Genomic DNA, 15,362 nt, shown 5'->3' on the forward strand with positions numbered 1-15,362 from the left:
GGCACACGTCTTAGCGAGTTTGTTCTTTAGGATACCGTTATGTCTCTCCACCAACCCGGCACTTTGAGGATGTCTAGCCGAATGAAATCGTTTATCAATATGTAGTGCCGTACATATCTGTAAAATTACAGCAGCAACAAAATGTGGACCATTGTCCGACCAGATGACTCTTGGCAACCCAAACCGCGGGAAGTACTCCTTTATCATAATTTTTGCAGTGGTCATGGCTGTAGCATCTTTGACAGGGAAAGCCTCAACCCATTTACTGAAGGCACAAATGACCACAAGGACATATTTTAAACTATTGCACCGCTCCATCTCAATAAAATCAAAATGTATCACTTCAAACGGGAAAGAAGGAGGCCCAAAGCTACCCCTTGGAGTTACCATCCCCTTCCCCACATTGTGCTGTAGGGAAATCATGCAATTTTGGACATAATGCTGAGCAATTTTCGAAATCTTATCATTTACCCAGACTTTCTCTAACATTTTCGTAATCTGTTGAGCACACACATGTGTGGGACCGTGTGCCATAGTAACCATCATGACTATGTAGGCATTAGGAAGTAACAATTTCCCTTCAACTGTGTCCACCCAACACCCGTCATCATCTAATTTCCCCAAGCCTTCAGCCCATTTCTTAGATTCTTCCATTGTGGCATCAGCTTGGATATCCCGCACAGACCCAATATCCTCATCCATTACATAGACATCCCTAGTTTCTCTTAGAGCATACATTTCTATGCGAAGATCTGTGGCAGTTTGTCTGGCTATCTCATCAGCGAAAGCATTACCTTTTCCTACATCGTCTGTAATCTTGCGATACGCTGCGCATTTCATGATCGCTAACTGACTAGGGAGCGCAAGCGCCGAGAGCAATTGTGCTATCAGGGGGCCATGTTGAATCTTGGTCCCATGTGAAGTTAGAAACCCTCTCTCTGACCAAAGTCTCCCAAAGTTGTGAGCCACCCCAAAAGCATACTGACTGTCAGTATATATATTCACTGTTAGCCCTTCGGAAACCTCACAAGTTTGGGTTAATGCTATAATCTCTGCGGCCTGCACAGAGTTATGTGTAATTCGCTTGGACTCTACAACCGTGCTCAATGTAGTGACTGCATAAGCAGCTGTGGATGTACCATCCGGAAGTTTGAAACAGGAGCCATCACAAAATAGCTCCCCTTGCGCATTATCCAAATCCGTTTCTTGTTCAGTAGTATACAGGCAGTCATGTGACTCATCATCACCGCAAACAGTATTTTGTGGGAAAGGTAGGAGTTTAGCCGGATTAAGAACACAACACCTCCTAATTTGTATGTGGGGAGCAAATAAAATTAACTCATATATCGTCAATCGTGCGGAAGTGAGGTGTTGCGTTTGGGTTTTGTTCAATAAAACATCTACAGAGTGAGGCACCATCAGGGTTAGATCATGGCCTAGGACCATTCCCTCACTCTGTTTTACATACGCGGCAGCAGCAGCGACAGCTCGCAAACATCTTGGCAAAGCGCATGCGACAGGATCAAGGGCGGAAGAGTAGTAGCCTCACAGCCTATTCTTCCCTCCATGTTCCTGCGTTAATACAGCCAAAGCACATCCATCACATTCATGCACAAACAACACAAAGGCCTTGTTGTAATTCGGTGTACCCAAAACCGGTGCAGAGCATAATGCAGTCTTGAGAAGCTCAAATGATTGTTGATGTTCCGATTTCCATGGCAATGGCGAAGAAATGCCCTTCTTTGTCAAAGCCAACATCGGTTTTATCACTAGTGAAAGGTTCGGGATCCATAACCTACAGTAAGAAGCCATACCTATTAAGGCTCTGACTTCCTTCTGTGTACTTGGGACAGACATGCCAGAAATGTGTTTTATTCTTTCAGGTGTCAATCTTCTTCCCTCCTTTGACAGGAGGTAGCCTAAATAGGCAACCTCCTGGCAACAATATTGAAACTTTTTAAGCGAAGCTTTGTGACCATGCTTAGCTAGATGGATGAGCAACAATACAGTGCCCTCTTTACAAGAGCTCTCAGAATCTGCTGCTAAAAGCAAGTCGTCAACGTACTGAAGCAGCGTACAAGTAGGGGGTAATTCAAGAGTATCAAGCTGTTCTTTCAAGGCCCTACTGTAAATGCTAGGACTCTCGGTTTAACCTTGAGGTGCACGAGTAAATGTGAACGAGCGTCCCCCTAAGGTGAACGCGAACAAATATCTACTGTCCTTGTGTATAGGAATACTGAAGAAAGCATTCTTCAGGTCCACAACACTAAAGTAAGTAGCCGTAGCTGGAATCATAGTTAATATCGTCGTAACATCAGGCACAATTGGAAATTGTGGAGCGACAACTCTGTTGATGGCACGCAAATCAATTATAAAACGAAACGGAATAGCATTATTGCCTTTTTTGTACACGGGTAGGATCGGATTATTGCACAAACTTCCTGTAATCTCCTCAATCACCCCACGATGCACAAAATCAGCAACAATGCTCTTCAAAGCTCGCTCACCTTCAAACGAGATCTTATACTGCGGAATACGTGGCAGCTTAATACCATGTTTCAAGACTATTCTAATAGGCTCAATCTGTAGATCACCGACATCATTGTCGTCAGCCGCCCACAAACACTCCGGGACATTACTGAATTCTGGTGGCAAAGGTCTAGTCAAGAATTGTGAAACAGAAAACTGCTGTGGTGAAATCGTCAAACGCACTCCATCAGGTGAACAATAAATTACCTCATTTAATTCCTTCAACAGATTCAACCCCAACAAATTCTCTCCACAATTCGAAGTCAAAAGAAAGGGACAATGGTCCATAAAGGGACCCAAAGAAATAGGTACCGGCGAAGAAACTGGACAAATGATTGGTGTGCCAGAAAACCCTACGGAGACATTGGTTTGCCCTGACAGTGGAATGTTTGGAACCCGAGAATGATCAATGGAGCACTTCTGTGCTCCAGTGTCTATCAAGAACTGATGTTTCCTATTTCCCACTACCATTTCAACGTAGGGACCTTTCTGACTAACGGGAATAGGTGTAGGTTCCAAACCCTGCTTCGGGCAATCCTAACGAAACAGAATATCATCAGAAGGAAGCTCCTCAGAGAGGTAAGCAGCAGAAGGTGATCGAATATGTTTCTAGTATCCACACTCGAAGTCTGATTGTCCTGTGAAAAAGGTTGCTGAGGATCCTGTGAAAGCTGACCTCTACCAGGGCCCCCACCCCAGGGCGACCACTGGGTCGTCTACCCATACTCCCAAAGGTGTTATTCGACCTCTGTCGAAGGACGGGGCATTGTGCACGCCAATGACCCTCCTGGCGACAATAGGCACACTGGTTAATGTTCACAGGACCCAAGGGCACATTCCCTTGTGGAACATACTGACCTCTAATCTGCGAACTACCCCCTCTGGGGTCTCTAACAATTTGTTGTAACAATACTTTAGTCTTTAAGTCTCCTTTTCTCTTTTCTACTCTATCTTTTTCATTATTGACACAGTTTTCGTAGTACTGAGCCATGTGCACTACTTCTAATTGGGATTTTGCCTGCCAAGCGCTCTCGGAAGACATAATCTGTGACTGGATGTCAGGCAGCAGTCCACGCACAAATTTGTCCACAAATAACCTTTTCCCAGTCCGGGAATACTTGTTCAAACCGATTAAAGAACTCGGTGGCACCCTCAGATTTTCCTTGGACACAGGCCGTAAGCTTGTCCCAAATAATTATTTTTTCGGGAATTATAGTTTTTAATTTCGCAATGATTCTGTCAGGCAAAGTGAGTATCACCTGAGGCGGTCTCTCACCAGCTGGCCTTTCCCCGTCAAGCCTAGTTATATTAGCCCACGTATCTCCCAACCCAGGTGCATCATCTATTGTGCTACCCTACTGCCACAAATCTACGGGCAGGAGTACAGGGAATAACAAGCCAATATTGCCTAGGGTGAACACTGAGGACTGCAAGACGGACTCTATCTCTTTATAGAATCCTGTCAGATTTTTCCTAATGTCAGAAATAGATTGCCTAATAGTGTTCACTTCCTGTCGCGAAAATGGGACGTGAACAAACTGTGATATATAATGTGCAGGAATGTCCACAGCAGCTATACCTGCTGCAGCATTAGCCGCAATCTCAACTTTTGGGACAAATGTCAGAGGTACCTCTCTCATAGGCAACTGAGATATAGGCAACTCCGAACACTTACTAAGCAACAGAGCTAAGTCGAGCGCTAAAGCAGTCGAAGAAGTGTCAAGCGAAAAAGCTCTCTTATAAATACCTAGTAACTCTGTGGGACAACTAACCTTCTTCCTCACACATTCATCCTGCAGGTACTCTACCATTACCTGAATCACCTTCCTCTGCATTTCTAGCGTATATTGACTATATGTGTCATATACCTCAACCGTAGTTATCGATAAATCCAAAATCCATCTAATCGCATCTCTTGTACAAATTTGTGCTTCCTCAGATGCCCATTTATGACACGGAAGAAATCGTTTCTGTACATTCATACTCTCTTCTTCATCATTCTCATTCCGTAACTTCTCCAAATCTCTCCTATACTCAAACAACCTCTCGACATGCTCATGTACTTTCTCCACAGTATCTCTGGATAGTGCTAAAGTATTCAGATCCCTCAGCCCTTGTGGGAGATCCACATTATTTAATTTACCCCACATTACGCATAAATGAATCCCTAAACCTTCAATAAAAACATTTTTCTCAGGTAAATTATCCATATTAGACAGTGTGGCAAAAACTTAAGCTCGATCATCTCTCTCCGTACAATGCTTAGCCCATGCAAACAAATCCCGCTTTTTATCTGTAGGGACAGTATTACGAGTAACAACCTTCGACCCCACACCGCGTTCAACTATAGTCGGTACAGAACCACTCGGGAGTGGAGGTGCAGGCAGATTCGATGGAGGTGTTATTACTGGTGCAATGGGAAGAGGTAGTAGAGCAGGCGGAGGAACAACAGCCGGAATAATAGGAGCAACAGGTTGAGCAGGGAGAGCAGGAATAACAGCAGGAAGAGGCAAAGCAACAGGAAGAGGATCATACGGAGGTGGTGCAGGGGCACCAGGCCTTCGCTCATTTAACAATTTGTCGAGAAACTTGTCAGAAACATGAAGGTCTTTAGAAGGATAGATTTTCTGAATACCGAGTGAGAAAGCCCTATCCATATTCTTAACTGACTCAGACTGTTTGTCCTGATCATATAACAACACCTTTTCAGCGTTTGTTTTATGACGCCGCGCATGTTTTTCCCTAGTCTTAAGCTGCTGCAACGCTTCTTTTTTCCAATTCTGCAGAAAATCGAATGCCGCAGGTCTGGCCTTTTTCTTTAACAAGACCGACTCTAAGTATTCGATACGAGGGATCTCAAAACTACCATTGATTGGCCACTGAAGTTCGGAGGCATGTCTGGTTTGTCTGTAATATCATTAAATACTACACTTCCAATGCCATGTTTACAATACATAGAAAACACTGGCGACCCCTCCTGTGGTGCCGGGCGGCTAAATTCCAAAGATTGTCGATCGCTGCGGAATAATGCCCTAAAGAAGCTAGACAATTTCCCAGGCATTTCTCAAAAACTTGGTGTTACCTGGTCAATAATTGTGTCTGCAGATACAATGCACTAAATTCAAATTGTCAGGGTTAAATTAAGAGTCGGGTCACGACTCACCTGAACAAACCTAAGGAGGACCGTACGGTTTATCAAAGAACTTACCTAACAAATCTTACCTTGTGTTTGGTGATTTCGGCAAATCTGCCCGCCTCAAAAGTGGACCCTCGTCAAGATGCCGTCTCAGGCCGCACAGCTATCGTCCAAGGATCGGATCGTGCAGCGCTGTAGAGGTATCGCGTCTCGTTCAGTCGGGCCCGTAGTATCACACCGTCCGTTCCCGGTCCGATAGCATGCGTCAACCTTCAATGTTCCGGCATCAATCTTGAGGGTCCCTATTCGGGCGCCAACTGTGAAAAGAGGAAAATAATATGAGGCCGGGGAACCCAAAGGAAACACACCAAACACCGGTTACAAAGGAACATACAAAGTACTTTATTTTAAGGTCAAGCAATGACAAAGTCAAATGAGGGGTCAGATAGCTATCGGCCCTCAGTGCAACACAACGAACTTCAACGGGGTTCAATGTATTCAGTGAGAGACTGTACATTCGGCCATTCAGGCTTTTATACATTTCTCCAGCCTGTTGTCCAACCCCTTCGCGGGTTAACCATTCCATGAATGTATAACAGGTCTAGGGTCTCTGCCAGGTCAACTCTAATTTATTCATTAGTATGCTCATAGATCAGTTTCCGTTGATACAGGTAATCCATTTACATGCAGGTCAACAGAAAGACAAGGTCTCAGTTCACGACCCTAACAAGTGGCCTGCAGGCAAGTTATACATTAGCTGTACGGAGGTCATGCCGACCAGGTTCTGTTCGGAATGGCATTGTCCACCATTTTGATGTTCAGGGTGACTTTTACACAGCAAGAGAACCTAAAATGGCGGTTTGATTCAAGATGGCGACTTACATCAATTTTTAAGGTCAAGACCTTGCCGTAGAGAGTTATTTGCGTACAGTTTTATGCGACTTGGCGTAGGCCAATATACATACAATCGTTTACACTAGGAGGCATAATTTAATATCCAGTTTGACAGTGTATTCCTTACTTAAACATGTTGTCACCCCCATTTTAAAAGCCACTTGTATTATTGGCCAGGGTGACAATATAGTTAAGACACAGACAGCACTGATAGCTCCCCGCGCCCTGTTGGCTGCGGCCAACAAGGCACGCAAAAAGGGTAAGCGTGCCTAACGTGCCACGCCAAAACGGTCACTGCCCAAACGCCTGTGCCAAAAAGGGAGCATCGTAATGACTTCATATCGCATGTTGTTTCTCTGCCATGTTTCGCCACCTAGTGGAAATGTTTGGCATAACAAGACAGTCAAGCAATACGTGCAGAAATTCATTCTCCACACATTATTATTATTATTTGTGTGTAATGTATTACATATTCTTTTCATTTATTTATGGGGAGACAGCTAACAGCTAGAGGTACGTCAAGCGCCCCACCGGCAAAAATCCCTGTTATTACCGGCTCGGGTATTGCCGGTGCTGGTAATGATGGCAAATCACGCCACAGAGTCCTACGGAAGTGCATGAATGGGGATTAACACTGTCACTCCGGCACTCGTAATCTGGCGGTAATGCCTCTGGACCAAGTGTCGGAAATGGTAATAACATTTGCCGATATCCTACCGGAAACCTTGTAATGAGGACCAAAGTCGGGAAAACCAGGAGATGCAGGAAGCATGACTCTTGCCGATTTTACGGCAAGATAAAATGTGCGTCCATTGCAATTCTCCTAAAGGCTCAATCAGCGTCTTCTCTCTATTCGAGCTCAGTCATAGAGCACCAGGAGAAATACATCAAACCAAAAAAAAACGAATCCAAGCAATGAAAATACGATGACATTCCATCAACCCTACAAGGAGTCTGTACACCCTGCTTAGCAAAAGATGTCTTCCCAGCCGCACTCAACAAAATAAACTATAGTAGCCTCCTCGATGCTACGAATGTTAAACAAGTTAAGCAGAGGCTTTAAATATCGAACTCTCGGGGTCCTAATTCCCTTCTAATGAAAGCATAAAATGGCTTATCGTTTCATCCCCATGCCCACAAACAGGACAAATACTACTGCTAAAAGCCCAAGTACAGTTGGCCACATTCAGAGTAGACATTCAAAATCCAGAAACCTCTCAAACCCAGAATGTATTTTACATTCCAAGAATTGGGGACCCGTTGATAACTGTAGGCAAGAGGCCACCACCCTGGAACGACACAAGTTAATGGCAGCCTGATTAACTAGAGTTTTGGTTCTGCTGTTCAATATATGGGTTTGCCCCAGAAAGCATCGAGACCTAAAGCCACCAACCAACCCTTTATGTGCAAAAACCAGGGAAGTGAACGTCGCCCTTCACGAGACCTTGCGCGCCTTGGTTCCGCCTTGTCCCGCCGGTCTGAATCCCATACCTCAGCGGCTTAGACCCAATCTCATGCGTTACTGGTCTGAGATCTGCTTGCGCATGCAACACTGCACTAGGAGACCGTGCGCGCAGCACGCGTAATAACAGCAAGGTCCTTGGCTTCACAACATCCCCTTGCATCTACCTCATGGAATACAGAGGCTTTAGTCTGACTCTTAGAAACCTCCAGCGCAGGTTTTGTAGCACCTCCCCCGTGCCTTTGGGGATCATCCTCCCTGTCTCACTACGTCTATCCAGGGTGATGCTTGCCGTTGCAATGTGGACAGTGCACCGGCAAACCTCATGCCTAGATAGTCGTAAGAGGCCACCTATTCTTATTTGTTGCCCTCCAAACTAATGTTCAATGAACACCACTTAGTAGATGTGGGGCAGAAAACCAATGCCTTAGATTTATTTGCTGGTATTAATTTCGAACCCCAGGAATTTACATTTGCTACAAAAACTATCCAAAGATTTCCTGAGCCCAGCTGGAATGGTTGCCAAAAGAACTGCACAATCTGTGAAGAATAGGGCTGCGACTTTATCAGACCACAGCCTGGGAGGATCCAGGTTAGACGCCATTACATTGTATTGTATTGTAATTGTCATTTGTTTATTGACCATTGGTGTGGTCCCAACGTGCTGTAGGTTGAACGCCCTTGGGCGACAGAAGTCCAGGGATGAGAACATCTTCAGAGCTGTTTAGAATGCGTGTGTGCATTTCAGCCAATACGAAGGAAGTCAGGGGTCAGGGGTGGCTAGTCCCTGCTAGCCACCCATGTCGAGCTGGCATGTGGATGAGTGCAGAGAGGTAGTTCAGGGGGAAAAACGAGAGTGGGAGAGGCATTGTGTGCAGCTAGACCGAAGTATTATCATGGGGGATAGCTGCATTCTTATGGCAAAAGTGTTGTGCAATGTGTCTTAGAGTAGTGCCTGATAGGAGATGCGTGCGGGTGGATGGCCGTGCCTTTGGCTAGTTTAGATAAGCGCAGAGTTTGATACGTTCCTGAGTGCCCTGATTTGTTCCTTAGTTGCATAGATGCAGCTAAATTTAGAAGTGGGTGAATTCAAAGCACGGCTAAAATCTACCCATTCTCTATATAAATGCACCTAGTATAATACAGTGGGGCAAGTCAGAAATTCACCCTGGCTCAATACCTTGACTACACTCTGGAATGTGCCTGTATTCAGAACATTGGCCCCTAAAAAATGTATATGCAATAAATTGGTTACCCTCAGTGCAATGCATTGATTACCTTGAAAATTAAACTAAATGCAGTGCATTGGCTAGCCTCAAAAATGCATCTAGTTTCACTGCATTGGCTGCCCTCAAATTTCATCTAAATGCAATTCACTGACTAGACTTGCCTTTGGCTATCTCTCATAAGTATGGGGTGCAATACTTACGTTCCCGGCTTTGTGGTTTTGTATCTGCGGCATAGATTCTCTCTTGTTTTCTATTGGGTATTGTTGGTCAGTTTAGTTTCGGCAATTGTCTTACTATCCTTTGGTGATTGTATCGGAAATTGATCCTGCCGCGGTCATCCTGGATTGGATAGCTAGCACAGAGGGATGGACAGGGTTAGGTTAGGATGCCCAGGGGAAAAGCCGTGTCTTAAGGGCTCTCCAGAAGGCCAGGGGACCCTCTATGAATCAGATGCTGAGCGGCATAGAATTCCAGATGGACGGTGCACGGTGGAGCCCCCAGTTCTGGTTGATTTGAAAGGGGGGATCACCAGGAGGAGAGCAGTGCCTGAGCACAGGTTTCTTTTGGGGTGGTAGTGGGTGATTTTCCGTTGAAGGTATTTTGGGTCTGTCTTGTGTAGGGCTTGGTGAGTGATGCACATTGCTTTGAAAGTGACTCGTTGTCTGACTGGGAACTTGTGGAGGATACAGAGGGTGGGAGTGATGTGCACCCTGGGGCCGAGGGCAAAGAGGAGATTAGCTGGACTCTTTGGAACTTCCGGAGTTGGTAGGCAGCAGTGCCCACGTAGAGAGAGTTGGCGTAGTTTAGTCGGGATAGGACAATGGACATGATTGCCGCCACTCTGTGGGGTAGGAGAGGTAAGGGAAGACGCGTCTGATGATGCAGAAGTATATGCAGCAGGATTCTGACACAGTGTTAATGTGGTGTGATAAAGTCAGGTCAGTGTCCATCGTACAGTCCAGGTTTTTGACTTTAGTGCATGAAGGTGGGGGGTGGGGGTATGCGCTACGGAGGGAGGCCACTGGGTGGGTTGCGGGAAGAGGGCCGTCTTTCTGAAGATCATGATCTCTGTTTTTCTGGGATTGAGCAGAAGGTGGTTGACCGTCATCCAACGATCAATGTCAGTGAGGCAGGATACGAGTTATGGGTGGGGGTGGAGATGAACTTCTAAGGATGGTTTGTGTGTCGTCAGCGTAGTTGTGGCAAGTGATGTTGTGTGAGCAGATAAGTGTGACTCATGTAGAGGTTGAGGAGAAAAGGGGATAGGCAAGCGTCTTGCGGGGCACTGTTACTGACGGGCGGACAAGAGAAATGTGGGAGGTGGGTGATTTGGTGTCTGTTGGCAAGGAATGCAGAGCTCCACCTTAGTGATGTGTCCCTAATGTCAAGGGAGTGGAGTCTATCAATGAGGACGCTGCGGGTGATGGTGTTGGATGCCGCAGAGAGGTCGAGGAGCATGAGTGTGGCACAGCCTTCTGCGTCTGCTGTGTTTTAAGGTCATCCAATATGGAGACTAGGTATGATTCAGTTCAGTGAAAGGGTCTGAAACCGGACTGGGCGGGGTCTTGGAGGTGGTTGACTTCCGTCAAAGTACTGAGCTGGGAGCAGGTTGTGCCGTCAGTGAGTTTGGCTAGAAGCGTGTGTTTGAATTTGGTCTGTAGCTTGCAGACAGAAGCTGGTCAAATCAGGGTTTTTTCAGGAGAGGTTTGACGTGAGATCTTTTGAAAGCTGCAGGGAAGATGCCTGAGGAGAGGGAAGAGTTAAGGATGGATCTAGCGATGCTACCTGCACAGTTTGAGCTAAAGATTCTTTTGAGGAGGGAGGGTGTGCCGTTGTCACTCGTGGATCTGGATGGACAGCTGTCAGTAATTTAAGGAATTTGGGTCTAGAGATGGGAGAGAAAGAGGAACAGAAAGGGATGGTGGGCGGGCTGGTTGATGGTTCATTTGTGGGAGCAAGTAGAGTGGGTGGGAGTGCTGCCATTTTCATGTCAATGGTGCAGGATCTTTCTAGTGCCGTGTTGCAGAAGTGGTTGGAGAGGCAGTCGTGTTTAGGGGGGAATTGCACGGGGAGTCATAAATACTGTGAAACTCTTGTGGAGATCCTTGCTATTGTTACAGGCATTAGCGATTCTGTTCTTGGAAACAGATTTTGTGGCCTTATGGATTTCAACTTTGTAGATATGATATTGAAGGGCATAGGCTGTTTTATTTTGGTGGGTTGGGTTGGCCCGCCATCTACATTCAAGGGGGTGGTTGCATGTTTTAAGAGATTTGAGGAGGGGGCGAACCAACTGGGCCAGGAGTCTTGTCTGAGGTGGCTGGCTCTCCGATAGGAGGGCATCGGAGAGCCATGAGTTGTATTCGCCTATGGAAGGTGGTCCCCCTTCGACTGGTAGGTGGTGGAGGCAGAGGAGCAGAGGTCTGAGGGTTCTATGACCTTATTCAAAAGCAGGACAGAGGTTGATGGTCTGGTGTTAGTCATTCATAGAGAAAGGGTGGGTGACAGGAGAGAGAAGACGATGGCTGCGTGCTCCGCCCATGAGTGCAGCTGTGGGGGTGCACGGAGATGAGGTTGGTGGAGCTGAAAATCACATCACGAGTGTGTGCTGCCGTGTGAGTGGCACCTGTTACCTGCTGGATTAAGTTGAGAGCTTCCAGGTTGTCCAAGAGTGATCATGTCGTGGGGTTTTCAGTGGAATCAAAACATTTGTTGGGGTATCCGAGTAGGGTGATGGAGGGGGGGGACACCAGGATAGCCACTACGAAGTCACTTAGGGTGTTAGCAAAGTGTCTTCTGTAGCCGGGATGGGTGTCTCTAGATGAGCTGGAAGATGTGGGCGAGCGAGGGGTTGATGATGAATTTCACTAGGAGCAATTAACAGTCTGCACTGCATGCCTGTGCCTTGGAGTGTGAGGTAGATAGGTGAGGTTTGGCAATTCTGCCTGCTCTACTAGCTGTTGTGAGAGATGAGTGTCCATTCAGGGGGAACGACTCATGTATGATGGGTCGGAGGTAGACAGAGAACCAAGCTTTTGTGATGAACAGGAGGTCTGGGTTTTCACAAGTGATGAAATCAAATATGTTGTGTCCGTTTTTGGTGACAGATCTGGTGTTGACGAGAATGCTAGAGAGTTGGAGAGATTGCGGGGAGGGTAAGGACCTCATTGGTGTATGCACAAAATAACACTGGGGCCAAGACACATACCTGCCCAACTCCCTTCTGAAGCTCAAATGATTTTGTCAACTCCCCGGCCTAGCTCTGACTGATTCATGACTCGTAAGTATTACAATCTATTTTTTAAATAGAGTTGTTTCCAGCGATAATATGACTGGATACCATTAAAGACAACATACTGGGCCTGATTCAGAGCTTGCAGCTATTTTTAAATGGGTCCACGTGGTAAGTATGGGCGTAATAGCAAGGCATAGTAGTTTTACACCTTGATTAACCTCGCTGCCCCATATTCCAGCACTGGCAAGGAAGAGGAGAAGCAAAGGAGCAAAGATGTGAGCTTATCCGTGCTGCCCTCCTCCTGTGCATTTCGTTTTTATGCCAACATAACATTTTCAGGCAGGCATAAAAAAATATGGATTCCAATGGATTCTGGATTTACACCTGATCAAGATCAGGTGTATATAGCAAAAGACAAGAGGTGATGGCTAAAAGGGATAGAATTCATCCTATCCTCTGGCATTGCTCTGGGCAACCCTCCAGACCATCCTTCTTCTTCCTGCCAAGCCATTCACAGAAAGAGAAAGACCATATGCAATTCAAGCCTAATCCCACCCCAAAAAGGGAAGTCCAGCCCAACCTGCTTGGTCACATCCCTTCTTTACATGACTATAAGCATCCCCAGACATGTTTCGGCCTTGTTGGGCCTCATCAGTGAGGAGTAGCTTGGATCTCTAGACCCAGAATGTACAGGACCCACGTCTGAGCATACCCATCCCCCTTGAGTTGACTATAGCAAAACATAAAAAGTTGTTGAGAGGCAAATTTATGTACTATAGCAAAACACAAAAAGTTGTTGAGAGGCAAATTTATGTATCATTCATTTCGTCGGCCCCTACCCTGTCTCAATATCAAAGTAACGAGAGGAGTGCATCGTTCCTGGCGTCCGCCCACTCTCCGCCGCCATACGGCAGATACAAGAGGCACTACTCATTAAGGCAACCCTACCAACGTTACCCCGGAGAAATCTAAGAGGAGATGAATCTGCAACCTCTGACGGATCTGGACATGTTATAACCAAAATGAAGGGGGCGTGGCTTGAGCCTATGGAGTGAGGAGCTGCCTCTGCAGAGTTCCCGATCTGATCCTCACATTCATCCTTAACGCAACCGACTGCAGAAGGATCCCACGTTGAGACTAGCAACTAGCTGCAGGGGAAGCGAACCTGCACATATTGCCCAAAATTTGGAGCCAAACGGAGCTGGCAAATTGGACTTCTGAGCCGCACAAGCAGCGCCCCGGTGCAACAAGATGGCGGACGAGCCCGCCGACTGAAGACTGGTGGTGGGAGGGGCGACACGCTGCACCGAAAAACACCAAAGCGGCTCTGTGATACAGGAACCCGCCCGTGTGATCTGTGCCCTCCCCTCGCAGAGAGGGAACGCGACAACCGCTGTCTGGGGGGCCCATCTGGAGGTGGCAAGCCAGATGGCTCAGAACCAAGCAGAGTCGGCCCGGCCCCGATCTCCGACCCGCTCCTGAGAGGAGAGAGACTGTGAAAATCTACCGGCGAAGCAGCCGCAGACCTGCAAGGTACGCGGCCACTGGAACGAGCAGCGAACCGCCACTACGCCATCGCAGGTGAGCTGAACGCCGAAGCCACCGGTGGGTCGGGAACCAACCCCGAAGACGCACAAGAAGGTACCTGCAAGCAGACAAGGAGCGCCGGTGGGACTGTGGACGGCACAGCAACCGAGACATCCACGAAGTAATCAGTACCACCAGCGGGGCCGCATAACTCATCACTCAGCGAGGGCATCGGGGGACAGAGGAGGCGCAGTATGCAATGCGCCCACAAAGTAATTGAGCGGAATCACCTGCGGGCAGCCGGGTGGGGATACTGAGATTGCCCACACCTTCAGGGGAGCCCCAGACGGACGGCATAAGGGCTGGGGCACCGATACGGCACACAAAGACCGCAGGGGACATTATAGGCCCCAATGAACAACGTTGGCAGTCCTTGAACCTGTGAGCTAAGGACAGCTCGAATAAAGCAAATAAGGCTGCCTGCTGCCCCCATTACAGCCGCCCACACGACTGAGCAGAAGCATCTTACCCACCTCACTACAGACCACGGCTACACAATCCGGCCCGGGGGCAGAATCCACGAGACAAGAAAGGCATACCAAAACCTGGTCCACGCCTACGCACCCCCCCCCCCAAGGCCCATCTGGCTTACTGACAAGGAACCCCAGTCCACAATACACCCCTCAGCTGAGTCATGTCCAAACCTGAGCCCCCGGTTCTACACAAGTGAGGCACCAACAATTCCTGAGCGCTGCGGGACCCGCTGACCCTGAAGTACAGCCCCACAAGCTGACATGGAGGGGCTAAAGACACGCAGCGCACACAAAAAGTGAACACAGTGCCTACAATTCCCGCTTCTAACAGGAGAAACACCAGGAACCCACAGCAGGCTTCATTTACTCGGTCTGACCCTTGTGATTGTACCTGGTCGCACTTGCCGACCCCACGACAAGGCCAACCTTACCAGCCACATCACCAATCCACGGGCTGGCTTTGCCCTATTTGGCCCCATAAGGTATGTCTCTGTCTAAAAACCAGAAAAAGAGTGGTACCACAATAATGGAGTCCTTTGCAGCGGCCAAACCACGCGATCAACCGTCGGACATTGGCAGAGCCTGCCCGGAACAGATGGCCTCAACAGATGCCAACAAAGACAAACAAGTGCTGGAAGCTATTGCTGGGCTATGTAACTTTATCAACACTAAAATAGAGGAAGTCAGATCAGACATGCAGCTAATGTGCCAGGATATGCGCAACCTCACTGAGCCCGTGTCAGCCACTGAAACGGAGCAACAGGAAACTGCTGTAACACTGAAAGATATCCAAACCAGAGTCCTAGAACTGGAAAGA

This window comes from Ambystoma mexicanum, chromosome 8 (assembly GCF_040938575.1).
Source record: "Ambystoma mexicanum isolate Mex_15411 chromosome 8, UKY_AmexF1_1, whole genome shotgun sequence".
NCBI lineage: Eukaryota > Metazoa > Chordata > Amphibia > Caudata > Ambystomatidae > Ambystoma > Ambystoma mexicanum.